The following is a 13031-nucleotide window of genomic DNA, read 5'->3' as shown; positions in this document are numbered from 1 at the left end:
CTCAAGAGAAAGAGGAATCCCCTAGGTGCCAGGAAAAGGAGGGAGGGAGGATTAAAAACCAGAGGGCCAGAAACAAAGGAAGGAAGAGGGGAGACTGCTCCATTACCTCAGGGCCCGGGGCTTACCACCACATAGGACGCAAGGTCCGACAGTTAGCAAGTGTAAAACTGGAAGTGGGGTCACCACACAAGGCTGAGACTGCGTCCACAGTTCAGTCAAAGAGACTGTTAACACCAGAAACCGATCACAAGGAAGTATCTCCACACACTTAGAGCACAGCAAAGAGAAATCTGACTGTTCATCAACAACTTTCACCTTTCCTAGAGAAAATGGGAAGCAGCAGAACTGCTCCGGTGTGACAAACCCAAGGCCGGCACACGAACCTGAGCTGACCAGCCCAGGCAGCTGAGGAGCGCGCCGGCCGGCGAGGACTGTCAGGAGCGCCTCGCCCAGCCCCCTGCGCTGCGCGTGAGCACTTCTCACCAGGCTGACGAGGCCAGGGCTTTTAAGAACTTGTGGTGGAAAGGGTGAATTCTATGGTGTGTGTGAATTACAAGAAAGGAAGGGTAACAAGGAGTTTAAAAAAAAAAAAGCAGCAGGCCAGGGCGCCTAACTCTCTTGTCTGCCTGAAGGCAGAAGCTTCTGCCCCACAGCCCCAGGAAATGCAACCACAAATGGGGAGGGACCAGGTCTCCAGGTCACCAGCTAGTCTTCACGACCTCTCTTGTGTTAAGCCACTGTGTTTTGGGGTTTGGCATAATGGCAGTTAGTTTTGCCCTAAACCATGTATTAAGGAAATGTTTTATCTTCTAAGTTGGTAAAAGGTTTGGCTCAACCCAGGTACAAACAAGCTGACCTTGACACAAAATGAAATTATACCTGTGGAACTCTCATCTAAGGTAGTTTTGTCAACATGAGTAATGGAAAAAATATATCTTTATCTTAATTAAAAATAAAAAAAAGTTAAATAGGTAACACATACATAATAGCTCAAATGTTTTTTAAAAAATCAAAAATATAGGGAATTCCCTTGTGGTCCAGTAGTTAGGACTTGGCATTTCCACTGCCATGAGCCTGAGTTCAATCCCTGGTGGTGTAACTAAAATCCCAAAAATCACATCACATAGACAAAAAATAAATTAAAAATATAAAAGAATAAATAAAAATAAAAGAATATAATGGAAAGTTTCCCACCTATTTTTATCCTCCATTAGCCCTAATTTCTTCGGTATCCTTCTGGAGCATTCTAATGCAAATACAAGCAAATATTGATAAATACTTTTAATCTTATTTTTCCTGTTTGATTACAAAAATGATAGTATACTATAACAAGCAATAACTTTACTTCCCTAATTTAGTAACAGATCTTGGAGATCTTTCCATACATGACATAAGGAGCTTCTTTTCCACAGCAATACAATAGTTCATTGTAAAGATGCACAGTAATTTATTTAATCACTCCTTTATTGAAGGGTGTTACGTTGTTTCCAATTGTTTGCTATTACGGAAAAAAAAAAAACAAAGCTTCAATTTAATACCTTCTACATATTGACCATACTGTTATGCATAAATTTTCAGAAGCAGAATTGTCAAAAGATACATTTGCAATTTTAATAAATAATTCTCAATCTCCTTTTCTAACAAATTCTCCTAATTTCCTTTTGAGATGTCACAAGTTAAAACTCAAGGGATGGTGATTTCTACTCCAGCTCATGAAGGATTAATTACCACAGAAAATGCCATCGTAGTAATTAACAACTGGGCACAATATATGAAATAAATTTCAGTCGTGGGACAACAGGCAGCGTAAGCCTAAAATGAGGGAGAGAAGGGAGACACCGTGAGCCTGCCGGTTACCCAGCTTACCGCCAGGAAGGGGTTTCCAGACGGCAGCACAGGGAGGGGAACCCAAGTAGACTCCGGGGTACTTGCTGAGCAGAGAAGTCAAAGCGCAGGGGCTCCAAGGCGGCCAAAGGTTGCAAGACAGAGCGGGTAAGGGACAGGGGCTGCACAAAGAGCCGAGGAGAACGTCAGAGGGGTCTCTTGAGTCAGGTTGTACCCTGCGCGCCTGCAGTGGGAATGAGACTGGGAAGCCAAGCCGCCACAGAACTCTCGAAGCTCACGCAGGGCAGGGAGCACGTTCCCACCAGCCAGAAAGGAGAGCCCTCACACAACCCGGGAACTGAGGAGGTTTGCATCTCAGAGCAGATCAAATCAGGCCTGGGCTATAAGGCTGCTCTGGACTTGCCTCAGCAAAGTTTAGAAGTCTCAAAAAGAGTCTCTGCATGTAACCTGTGTGCCAGACAAGAGCCAACACTCCTCAGGAATTCAACAAAATGCAGCAGAGATGTAAAATACACAATGACCAACACTCAGCCAAAAACAGAAGAAGAAAAAACACCACGCAGGCAAAGGAGTAGAACTGTGAGCACCAGAAGAAAACCTCATCAGTAGAGAAAGACCAAGAAATGACCGGTGATAGGATGAGCAGATAAGGACCTTAAAACAGCTGTTACAAAAAGCATTCAAGGTTGTAAAGGAAAATATGAACACAAGGAAGACAGAAATGGTATATATCAGATACATATCAAACTTCTACAGATGAAACTAGAGTATCTAAAATAAAAGATACACTGGACAGCTGGCATTAATAGCAGACCGAAAACCACAGAAGAAAAGATCTATAACCCTAAAAAATACATAGTATTTAGTATAGTAATAATGCAAATGAAAGATGGCGGGGGGGGGGGACCAACGCACTGCTGGTGGGGAGAGGAGGGTGAAGAGCAGAGCCTCATGGCTGAGATGACAGCAAGCAATTCAACCACTCTAACCTATGTAAGATGAGTGCCCAGGAGAGGAGAAACAGAAAAATGATTTGAGGGACAGAAGCACACAGCATGTTTTCAAATATTCCTTGGCATATTTAAATTAAAATGGGCTATAAAAATATGAAAACATATCATTTATATAAATGTGAAAATTATCAGAACAATAATTGTTGTGGTAATACACAACAAAAAAAAAACAGATTTTAAGTTTTAAAAGACTTGGATTTTAAAATTTAAAACTTCAAAAGAGTTCGGAAGTCTAAGCTCCATATCTTAATACTTATATGACTTGGGCAAATCACAACCCATCTGATTCTTGCAGTGTTTCTGCCTATAAAATAAGGTTGGTATCTGTCCTATCCACTACATACCATTATCAAGAGCTCCAAATGAGATTACAAGCATTCCATAAACTAAATGTTAGACCACAATTTAACTCAGAGTAATTCCGTTTTTCAAAAGCAAGTGTATTTGGTGAGTCCTCTGACATTTATACCTAGTTCCACATCTCCCCTATTGTGAGAGAAGTAAGAAAAGTTTTTCAGAACACATTATTTTTTAAGAAACAAAACTCTCAAGTCACCTTTTCTAAATGCCAAAAAATCATACTATTTATTAGTTAACCCATATAGTGAGTGCTCAGTAAATATTTCACAAATAAGTAAAAGTATAAACAATCTACACTGGTTCCCTTCTTTTAACCTTAGGGGCAGATAAACCAAAAGAGAAGCCGGGGAAAACAATTTCAGGAAGATTCCCCAGATGAAAGTCCTACACCAAAATGACTAAATTTCTCCTATCCCCTTGCTTTTAACTCTTGATATTAAGATGATGGACTTCCCTGATGGCTCAGATGGTAAAGAATCTGCCTGCAATGCAGGAGACCTGGTTTGATCCCTGGGTTGGGAAGATCCCCTGGAGAAGGGAATGGCTACCCACTCCAGTATTCTGGCCTGGAGAATCCCATGGACTGAGGAGCCTGGCAGCCCAAAGTCCATGGGGTCACAAAGAGCCAGACACCACTGACTAACACAATACTTTAAGATGATACAAAAAGAAACAATGAATACTGCCACAGAAGCAGCTACTATTTACTCAAAATCTGAACAAGGATTAACAACTGATTGAACCATATGAAGCTGCTTTTTATAAACATGATTGGTTCAGTTCAGTCACTCAGTCATGTCCGACCCTTTGCAACCCCATGAATCGCAGCACACCAGGCCTCCCTGTCCATCACCAACTCCCGGAGTTCACTCAAACTCATGTCCATCAAGTCGGTGATGCCATCCAGCCATCTCATCCTCTGTCGTCCCCTTCTCCTCCTGCCCCCAATCCCTCCCAGCATCAGGGTCTTTTCCAGTGAGTCAGTTCTTTGCATCAGGTGGCCAAAGTATTGGAGCTTCAGCATCAGTCCTTCCAATGAATATTCAGGACTGATTTCCTTTAGGACAGATGGTTTGATCTCAAACATTAGTAATTCTTATGGTTAAATCTGCTAGTAAAAACAAGCCAGAAAACAACGCTTAAAGGAGAGCTGGTAGTGGGGAGGGACAGTGGGCTGGTGCAAAGGGAAAGATAAGGAGCAACAGTCTAGGGCTGAAACTACTCAAATCACTGAATGTAAAATCTTTGCCAACAAACATATTTACATGAAAAGCCTGTAAACTCAACAGCTGTAACTTGGTACTCTCTGGAAGCCATGAACTACTCGGCAGAGGAGGGGTAGCAAACAGTAGGATGTCACAGAGGGAGCTAGTGTGAAGCAGAGCTGGAGAACGGAGAAGCAACCTGAGACCAAATTTATTTCCTAAAGAGGAAGGAACCATACCCATCTCCTGACTTCTGCTTTCACTGCTAATTTCTTCTGCATCAGATGATATTTCCAAGTTGAAAACCAATAGACAATCCTATAAATTCTTGAAACTTCTTATAATGATTTAAAAAAGAAAACCAGCAATTCTACACACTAAACGTTTTTATCTATACACACGTCAGTCACGTCTTAATCTAGCAAATAAATTTTAAAAAGAGATTGTGGAATTCTAGCTATTTTGAAACTATTCACAACTAACTCTACTACCTAATAACATCAGAAAGAAGGCTTACATACTGAAAATACCTTGTGCTGTTTTTAATGTATGAGTAACTTATGTATTTATACTTTAATATAGACTGTTTCACAGGCCAGCGAATGTTCCCAACTTAGCAATTTATAAATCCTTCCATTTTACTTTCCCTCTGAAAAGTTGCCAACTTGCAGGAAAATTTATGCAATTTTTATATTTATCTTGTTTTACAAAGGGCAAAAAGATAAGGATCAATTCCTTCTGTTTCTCAGCTGATAAAACAGCTATTTAGTCATTCCAATCTACAGAGAGAGGATGTTTTAAGCAGTACCGTCTTAGGAATAGAATGTTTTTTTCCCCCTCACATCTGAGAACAGAGATTGCCTTTGTCTTGATAGGCAGTATATCCCAAATTTTGGCATTATTTAGGCCTAGAAAATGAAAGAACACTTGGTAGAACTGAATTCCTTCACTCAAGGAATTCACTCCTTTACCTCCACAACCTCAAATTGTATACATTTTAAATACCTGGTAAAGGCTCCATAAAAGTTTTTGACCTTACTGCTCTTCAACTACAGCCTTTGTAAAGAAGTCCTGGATGGATTATATAAAAGGTACAGCACATTACAGTTCACATTTCTCCTAAGACAGTGAACATACAGCCATATCTTGAAGGGTGTCATCTGCAACAACAAAGGATCACTGATGAGCAAGTACAATCTGATGAATATTTAAATTTTTTTTCATTCTCATCATAACCCTGTGGAAGTAGGTTTTATACCTCAACTTTACACATAAGAAAAGTGAAGGCTGAAGAGAAATCTGTCCAAGGTCACACTAGGTATTAAGTGAGCGAGGATTTGAATCCAGACTGTAGTTCCAGAACCCACTCTTTTCCCACTCATTCCACAGCTTCTGCTATGAAGAGCGTCACATGTTGAAAGGACCCTGAAAGATTATTTCATGTGCAGTAGGTCTGCTCAGCAGACGGCCATTAGTTAACAAACGGCGGACTCTATGCCTGATTAAAACTCTCCATTACGTCCCCTTTTCCCTTCTCAAAGTTTTTATTCACTTCGTATTGTTCATCACATTGCAGAGCTGATTTGGCTGGCGTAGGAACTGTGGAAGTTCTGTGCGTGACTTTCTAAGCTAAATTACAAACGAAACCTTTCTAGACATCAGAGCATTTTCTTTAAATATGATTTTTTCTTTTTCTTTTTTTTTTGTAATTCTGCATTTAAATTGATTTATAACATATGTACATTCTCCTGGTTAATTTCTCTCATGTATTTTACTTCACTGTTTATCTTATGATTTAAAGTATGCATCACATATGTTTTTTATTTATTTTTAAAGGAACACAAAAATGTTTTAAAGAATTTGTTCTATTTCACAAGGATATAGATCCAGTACCCATTTTCACTATGACTCTCCCTACATAGAGTTATAATGTTATTCAATCCTCCAACAGGAGAATTTATAGGTTACTGTAAGCACCATGCAGTTGATCTAATTTTCTAACTTTAGTAAAATTATTAAAGCTGAGTGAAAATAAATGCCTGGTTCTCTTAATTCATTGTTTTTAGATTCTAGTCCACACTTCTTGTTCTCTACACTCTATTTTAATGCAGATACAAGGGTAAGTACTGGCACAGTTCTGAGGACCATCACTTGAGATTCTTTTTAAGTTTTAAATATATCTAACTCAACCAAATAAAGATGAGTCACTTACTGACTTTCAGTTTTATGAGTTTAGCTCCTCTCAATCTGAAGGAGCTATTGTACCCCTGACAACTCATAAATTCAGCATGAGGAAGATGACATCCATCCATTAACCAGATCAGCAGGCATTTTAAGGTGGCTAAATTAAGAATTTCATGATACGAACAACAATTTAAGAATGAGAGCACTGACGGGCTTTATACGGATTCTCCCAACCACTTTCTCTACCATATGCTCATAGAATTTAATTTATTCTTCTCTTATGGTACTTACTACTTTATAACTTGCATTATGGTCTTAATAAAGATATCTTTTACTTCGTCCAGACTGGTGCTGCCCAATAGGAATATAATGGAGCCACATATATTATGTCTTCTAGTAGTCACATTGAAAATTAAAAAGTAAAACTGGCTTTAATGTTTTTAACTTAATATATCCAGAGTATTATCATGTGAACACATAATCAATATAAAAAGAGATGAGACTCCCCTGGTGGTCCAGTGGTCAGGACTCCACGTTTTCACTGCTGAGGGCCAGGGTTTGATCCTGGGTGTGGATTCCCCAAGGCGTGCAGCATGTCCCCCGACAAAAACTGAAACAGTTTATTTTCCTACGTGTGCAAAGTCTTCAAAATCAAATGTGTATTTTACACTTACAGCACATCTCAACTCAGACTACTCCTACTGCAACTGCTCAGTAGCCACATGATTACCATGCTGACTGCCCCAGGGATGGGCAGGGGTGTGAGCCATTTTACAGTTGGAGAAGACTTGCTTTCAGATCTTAATTCCACTGTTTACTGGCCCCGAGGCAACGCCCTCATTTAAAAAATAGTAATCATTAAAATAATACTAATGACACATTTTTCATAAAATTAAATGAGATACATAACACCTAGAAAACATCCGGTACCTCAGAATAAGGCAAACAAAAATCCCTCGATAAATGCTACTATTATCACACATTTGTAACCTTTAGCACAGTGAGTTGCACATAGTACGCATTCAATAAATGTTTGCTGAAGGAAGAGAAATTACTTTGCACGACATTATACAAGTCATCTTAATGGCTTCTCTTTAAAATACATTTCTCATATAAGCAGGAGAAGTTTTCTGGGGGGATCGTTGCTGATGAAATTTGTTTTGAACACATTAGAAGAAAAGTACAAAGAGAATGAACCATCTCATCTCTTGGACTGTTCTTTATTTTCTTCCAAAGAACAATGAATTATTAAGCACCTATTTGCGGGAAAGCATTCTTATCAAGAGACTTCTTAAAAAGTTCATTGCCTAAGTGACAGTGCTATTTTACAAGTAACTCAATTATGCAGGAATATTTTTATCTCAGGTTGGGATAAAAACACACCCCATTTCTGGGCTTTACTTGAAGAACAATGGTGCAAGCAAGACCCTTTATAATCTGAACTCAAGAAATTCTCAAACTCTCTACTTGAGTCAGTACAGTCCTTTAATTTCTCAAGCATCTTTCCTTTTCACTTGTGCTTATGACCTCCTTGCTTGTGTTTTATAGTCCTACAGATGACAGAATCACAGAGTACCAAAGCCGAAAGGATCTTAGGTGATAACCCAGTCTTCCAAAGCATGTACCATAGGTGGTAAACAAGATGATTTCTAGTGGTATGTGTTGATATTGCCTACTTCAATGGTCACATATTTTGTTTAATGTAAAAAAAGAAAAATATAACTAGCACATCAAATTCAAACTCATGTAGGGAGTTCCCTGGTGATCTAGTGATTAGAATTTGGCGCTTTCACTATCATGGCCCAAGTTCCCACTGGTTGGGGAACTGAGATCCTGCAAGCCATGTGGTGGGACCAAAAATAAAATAAAATTGGAAGGAAAAAAAAAAGGAACTCATGTATATGTTCACTTACAACAGGGTTAAACTGTCCCTCAGTTCAGCTCAGTCCAGTCGCTCAGTCATGTCCGACTCTTTGAGACCCCATGGACTGCAGCACGCCAGGCTTCCCTGTTCATCACCAACTTCCAGAGTTTGCTCAAACTCATGTCCATCAAGTCAGTGATGCCATCCAACCATCTCATCCTCTCCTCTTGCCCTGTCCATCACTACTTAACTGTCCCTACTTAAGGGTAAAAAAAAGTGGTGGTATGATTTTTAAGCCAAGAGTAGCAGAGCTGGGCTCCATCCAAGTCTAAATCCTAGTTCTGTGCTCTTTTCATTGCTCTAAAGGATTCACTGCCCGTGTCACATGCAGTAATGAACACTCTCTTATACAACTGTTTCCTGATCACAATCCCATTTATCAAACCAACTGTAAGCAATGCTGGTATCTTAAAATACTAGTGCTCTTCCCCTATGGTAAGTGCATAACAGATCAATAACACCTTGATTATGTGGTTAGACTGCTTCCAACCACTGAGAGTCAGCACAGGAGGCAATTCCATGTTGGCCCAAACAAAATCATAATATATCCTAAAGTCAAACAATGTTTGGATTAATTGCTGTTTGCATTATTCATTTCACTATTTTCACCCATGAATGAACAAAATGGTACACACATAAATTCTACAAACTATAAAATACATACAGACAGAATACAAAGAAAACAACTAATACAGAACAAATAAAAGGGGTCTTGAAAACTGTTAATTGTACACGTGAGGAAACTGAGACTCAGTGGTAAAATGACTGGCTCTCCCTGGCGGCTCAGTGGTAAAGAATTCGCCTGCCAATGCAGGAGATACGGGTTCAATCCCTGGGTCAGCAAGATCCTCTGGAGAAGAGAAAGGCAACCCACCCCAGTATTCTTGCCTGGGAAATCCCACGGACAAAGGAGCCTGGTAGGCTACAGTCTATAGGGGTTGCAGAGTCGGACACGACTGCTGAGCACACACACACTTCCAAGCCCAGTCCAAGCTTGGAAAACTCTAGTGCAGTCCTCTTATCTTCTCTTTTCCCATCCGATGGCTGGATGCAGTAATCATCCAGAACCTAGAGGGACCTGGGATGAAGGAGAAGGGGCCTGGTGCATGAGTCACTAAGAAAGAGCATAAAGTGTTGCTGCATGAATGGGACGGAGAAAGAGTCCTACAATTAGTTAACAGCAGTGCCAGTTCTAGTCCTAATTTACTCTTCGTGGTGTTCCATTGATTCAATACAAATAGTAGGGGAACGCATCTAAATTCTTCCATTATACTTGTACAAAGTGTGCTTAAGGTAACATGGAATCTGCAAATCTTCTCATGAAGCAGAAGCTCTTGTAATGGACTCAGATTAATAATTAAATTAGCTTTGTCTAATGATGTTGGTCTGTCTACCTGAGAAATCTATACAATACTCCAATGCTAAGATGCTACTGTTACCCAACTGTTCTTGGTAGTGAGGAAAAGAGAATTCTAATTCCAGGCTACTCTTCTCACTTTGTGTCCATTTATGAACCCCTGGCATTCTCAACAGCCATATACTAATTTTCCTAGCTGCAATCATCCATGGTGGATTAGAAAGAGTACAATCTTTGAAGTCAGAGAGAACTTTCTGAATACAAGCCTTACCACTTAGGTCAGGATAGAACACTGGACAAGTTAACCACTTAGGTCAGGATAGAACACTGGACAAGTTACTTCATCTCTCTGAGTCTGCTTCTCAACTAAGATAATAAGATAACACTATTCACCTCACAGGATAAATACTACAGATACTGTGGCCTACTATCTTAGGATAAAGTTAAGAGAAAGACTACGAATAGAAAAAGAAACTGTTCACCTATGAGTCAAAGCAGGTTTACAGTTTGTAATGTAATTCCTCTTCAATATATATTACAGTCCATCTTAAATGAATATTTACAAAGCATTCACTCTGTGTATAGAAAGTGGTAAAAAATGTATAACCTGAAACTGATATATCAAAATAAGGTACCAAGAAATTCAGAAGAAATATTCATAATGCTTTTATTTTGGCTGAGCTGTGCAGCAGAGTTCTCAAGCCAAGAATCAAACCTATGCCCCTGCATTAACAGTAGGGAGTCTTAACCACTGGACAGCCAGGGAAGTCGCCATAATGCTTCTAAATACTAAAAAATAACAATCAGGTTCTGGTTTTATCTTGTTTTAAGTCCTTATCAGAGACTTACACTGAAGTATTCATAAATGAAATGACATAGTGTCTGGGGCTTGCTTTAAAACTTGGTTGCCATTCTCCCAACCCCTGTGATTAAAAACAAAGTGGGGACAGTTTAAGCTGGGTGATGCGTACAGGGCAGGAAGTCGTCAAACTATTCTTGCTACTTCTGTACATGTATTAGAAAGTTTTTGTTTCTTTTTTAAAAAATCTAACAACAACAAAAACTAAGAAAAACTATGCACATCATTAATAAACTTCTAAAGAATCAAAATCTCCATGTGAAACTTCTGTCATTTCAGCCAAAAACATATAAAGTATTTTAAAATTACTCAACATAAAGCATGTCTTTTTTTTATCAAACACTAAACCAGACAACAGTACCTTCTCTTCCTTTGGTATTACTTTTCCTCTAACTGCCAGAACAGCCCAGGGTGTATTTTTCCTTTTACTTATACTAGAAAGTATATGTATGTGAACTAGTTATATGTTCTTGTAACAAGAACTACTGCTAACTACATACAGAGACACACACGTAACCAGGACTACTATTCCATCATTACTGCTAATATACCCACTATGTAATGGCAGGCCCACTGGGTATACTTGACCTTTTAAAAGGCATGACTCATCTGAGAGGGTTAAAAAAAAGAAAGAAAAATTCCTCACAACATGTATCTTCAAAATAGTAACCAAAAAAAAACAGAAAATTTGTGAACTAATCTTAGTCTATATGCTGTTTAACTTATAGGTTACACACAAAATTTTAATTTGCTGGCATACCACACATTAGACAAACTGTAAGTATCCATTGAAATTATTTAGAGGTAACTATAAACACCTTCAAATAGATTCTGTAAGCGCATTAATGCATAACTTTGAACACTAAAGGGAACCTTAAAATATCTGAACTTAAGACTTAACCTAACACCATATACCCATGCTGCTTCAAAATAAAAATATGGTTTACTACCCTACCATATAAAGAGTCATATGCTTTGCATTTTCGAAATACTAACAGCAAGAACACAGAGAACAATCTTCCCCCAAATAAGTATCCAAAGCAATAAAGCACAAATGTCTACGTTCCTATCAAACAGTCCTACATACCAAAAAGCACATACAAAACACGTTCCATACTTTCATTTCAAACGTGACTAGTTTACTTTCTTATGTGCGTTCACACGCATAAATTAGATCTAACTAATTCTCTAAGTGGAGTAAAATTTCTTTTTGCTGTCTTTAAAGGGAAAAAAAAGTTTAAAACTAGTTGCATCTTTTAAAGAATATACATAGTTGTTCGTGGTACTCTTCTTTTAATTTTTATGTATATAAAATAGGAGAAAAATTAAACTAGAAATTTGGAAAAGCCCCTGCCCTCCAAAAGCCCCCTCCTTCAATTTACATGACATCTTTTCTTCCATAAAACAGACTTCATTAGTTTACGTCACCTTCAATCAGTCAACACTATTTACTGAATCTAGGCACTGAATTAGGTACTCTGGAAAGCTACAAAGGAAATACAGGACCTAGTAACTACCTTCAAAGAGTTTAAATAACATCCCCATAAAGGAAGGAAAATGTAGTTACCGAAACAATAACCCTGCTGAGAGTCTTACACTCAAAGGTGGAACTACAGGAACTACACTTTCAGGCCAGGTTTTTTACAGTATGTAATGCAAGAAATACAGTATCTAACTAAACAGACTCAAAAAGTGGTCAAATCTGTTATTTATGGATTATACACGCTGCTACAAACTTCTACAAGTATGACAGAGGAAGACTGCTCCTGTGAGTGACAGAATCCCTAATACATGACATGTCCCTAATACATGTCAAGAAAGATGTACTTCTAGAAAGGGCCACTTTCCCTAATAACATCCTGTTTCTGCCACATACTCACCAAATGTTTGGTCTTCAACATTACCATCCTAGTTTGAGAGAACAGCATGTATTTTACATCCTCAATGGCCAAACAGAAAATTTCAAGAAGCTTGACACAGTTAAGAATCTCAGCTCTATTGACTAGAGGAGTAGGTGAAGAATAAAGAACAAGGGATTCTTTTTCTAATTTTCAAATTGTAGATGAGCCATCTAAAGCCCCACATTTCTGGTGGCTCTAGAAATTTCCTTTCTCTTTGTCCCCTGAGCATGCATATCTTTTCCTCTTGTAAATTACTCTGTATGGACTACCAGAGCAAATATCACAGTGGGATGGGGGGGTGGGGAGGGGAGGGAACTGCCAAGACTAACCTTTTTCTACAAACCAATGGTCTTCCTGTGACCATGAAGATCTTAGGCAATTCT

General features: G+C 38.8%; 1 protein-coding gene across 1 annotated transcript in view; it reads right to left on the bottom strand.

Moving 5' to 3' along the window:
• GLG1 (golgi glycoprotein 1) overlaps positions 1–13031 on the bottom strand; it is a 118759-nt gene that overhangs the window by 104315 nt on the left and 1413 nt on the right. The gene's annotated exons all lie outside the window — the stretch shown is intronic.

Source organism: Cervus canadensis, chromosome 18, assembly GCF_019320065.1.
Source record: "Cervus canadensis isolate Bull #8, Minnesota chromosome 18, ASM1932006v1, whole genome shotgun sequence".
Lineage (NCBI taxonomy): Eukaryota > Metazoa > Chordata > Mammalia > Artiodactyla > Cervidae > Cervus > Cervus canadensis.
Note: the sequence above shows the minus strand (reverse complement) of the source record. Positions and strands in the feature narration are given on the sequence as shown.